The 2,483-nt window shown below is 34.0% G+C and overlaps 1 long non-coding RNA gene across 1 annotated transcript; it reads right to left on the bottom strand.

Annotated features, from left to right (window-relative positions):
* Positions 1-662: 662 nt before the first annotated feature.
* Positions 663-1,125, bottom strand: LOC123411671. Its single transcript, XR_006613304.1, has 3 exons — positions 1,032-1,125; positions 815-889; positions 663-733 (listed from the first exon to the last, which is right to left on the bottom strand). It is a non-coding gene; the product is annotated as an uncharacterized LOC123411671 (long non-coding RNA).
* Positions 1,126-2,483: the final 1,358 nt, after the last annotated feature.

The raw sequence follows: 2,483 nt of genomic DNA, 5'->3' as shown, positions 1-2,483 counted from the left end.
GTCATGTAGACAGCCAGTTGGGGATAGATTAAAGTGTAAGGGCTGAGTCAGGGTTCTATCGGGTATTGCAGCATTGCTGCCAGCAAGTTTTGTTGTTTCGCTCTTGTGTGCTGCAAACAGTTAACATTCTGTTTGGTGTGATTTCGACAGAATGGAACCATGACTGGACTCTTTGTTTCTACAAACACTAGCACGCCACACAGAGAAGGTGCCTGATAGTGTGACATATTGAACAATCTATTTAACTACCTGATTTGAAATGAAAATGAACACACTATATGCACCATAGGTCACCGAACAGATCATACCTCACTCATAGCATCTGCTACACAACACTTTATTAGATCTTCATATAAATCAGCTGATCGTTGTATTTCCGGGGCATCAGCCCAATATTCCAATATTAGAAGCGCGTATTCCTAGCACCTGATACATTAAAATGTAAACTTGAGTAGACTGAAGAAAAATATATACTGGACAGTGTGAACATGCATACCTAGCACGGAGAATTGCGCTTCGGTTATTCTTAGCTGTGTCAGCTACACGAGGAAGAATTCTTGCAACCTTGCAATTTCGCAGGATCTGCAAGATGTCCCATATCAGCAAAGAGACTAAACAAATGGCATCCATGGAGTGCAACTATATTGAAATAAAACTTCCTCATAGTTTTTATGCAGGTGTCTGAAGATTCAGCGATGACAAGCACAGTTATGACAACAAGCTTAAAAAGCATCTGCAAATTTCACAAATGTTTTAGATTTATTAAAACAATATAGCAAAACAGAAGAAGAAAAAAACTGTTTGCATCATTTACCGGGATAAATTGTTCGGCACATGGCTCAAAGTCACCAAGGAGTTATTTGGACAGCACATTAAGTAGATGGCATGCCTGGGCATACAAGACAAGACAGGAAGTAAATTTTCAATTTGAGCACATTCATCCAATCAAGTATTCAACTCATTTTGCACCAAGAAAATAGAGGGTTTCCTGATAAAAGATACTTATCAAAAGAAGATAAATGTGTGGATACCTGTTTTACAATGGTAGACCGTCGATCAGCTAGCTGAGTAGACAATGGAGGAATCAGCTGCTTCAAGAGTGTCAGAAACGATGGGTAATCAATAGCTCCTGGAGAAACATAAATAGAACATTTTAAAGCTAAGCATACATCATCAAATTATCAAGGAGTAATTTATCAACATAAATGATAAGAATGTTGACGAACTAATTCTCAAATAACCCCATATTATATTATTATGTGTAATTGGACCGTGATGGCGTGATACATCTTTTCCCTTTTGAGTCAAATGATGAAGGCCTTGCAAAACAGCAAGGTATATCATCAAAATTGCAGGTTGCACCATTGCCCTCTTCTTTGAACCAATATTACTACACAATAGGATGGTTATAATAAAAGATGTTCATATTTATAAATGATGGACCTTATGCTTATTTCACTTTACTGCATACTTCAAAACCTCACTTATCGGCAAATAAAGGGGAAATGAAAACTTGTGAGATGATTATGAGGGAGATTACCGGAAGAAAATTGACACGCAAAAGAACATGCCATGATTAATGTTTCCAAAGGTAGACACGCTAGAGGTGATATGGAGGAAAATTGTTAAAAAAATATTCACAATTAAAAAGTTGTTTGCAAATAACAAAAATGTTCTTGATTTTCAAAAATATCAAAAGATTGTAAAATTGTTCATGAATTTGAAAAATATTCACGATTACAAATATGTTCAAGAGTTTAAAAAATATTCTTGATTTCACGGAATTGAGAATGATAGTGTATCTCGGTGATGCAGCAAAATGTGATTATGATCATTGAATATTATTATTTTTTTCTCCCGTTGCAACGCACGGGTCCTTTTGCTAGTAATAATAAAGCACGCAGTGCTTCTTCCGTCCGTCGTGGTCGTTTTGCAGAAAACCCCCTGAAGTTTCCCAAAATCAACCCGTAGTCCAGATTTAAGTGAGAGACGAATCCTTTTTTTGTTTTTACAGAAACCCCTTGTGCTTTCCTGAAATCAACCCGCAGTACATAACACAGTGAGAGAACGAATCGTTTTCTGGATTTTTTGTAGAAACCTCCTTCAGTTTTCATAAAATAAACCCGCAGTACATACTTGAGTAAAAAATAATCATTTTCCGTATGTTTTCGAAAACACTCCTACAGTTTTTAATTAATTAATCTGTAGTTCAATTATAAGTGCAAAATACTTTAAAAAACTATATATTTTAAACAGTAACTCCAATTTTACATTATTATATATGAAATTTTATTAGAAAAATATGTAAAATCTGAATATTATGTTAGTTTATCTATTTAATTTTTTAAAATTCTGTTTATATTGTACTTGAAATCAATAGTGATGCGCACAATCTAAATATAATATTATTTTATTTATTTAATAATTTTAAAATAATATTTATGCTGTAATTTTAATCAATAGCTTACAATCCATTTTTCATA

Source organism: Hordeum vulgare, chromosome 7H, assembly GCF_904849725.1.
Source record: "Hordeum vulgare subsp. vulgare chromosome 7H, MorexV3_pseudomolecules_assembly, whole genome shotgun sequence".
Lineage (NCBI taxonomy): Eukaryota > Viridiplantae > Streptophyta > Magnoliopsida > Poales > Poaceae > Hordeum > Hordeum vulgare.
Note: the sequence above shows the minus strand (reverse complement) of the source record. Positions and strands in the feature narration are given on the sequence as shown.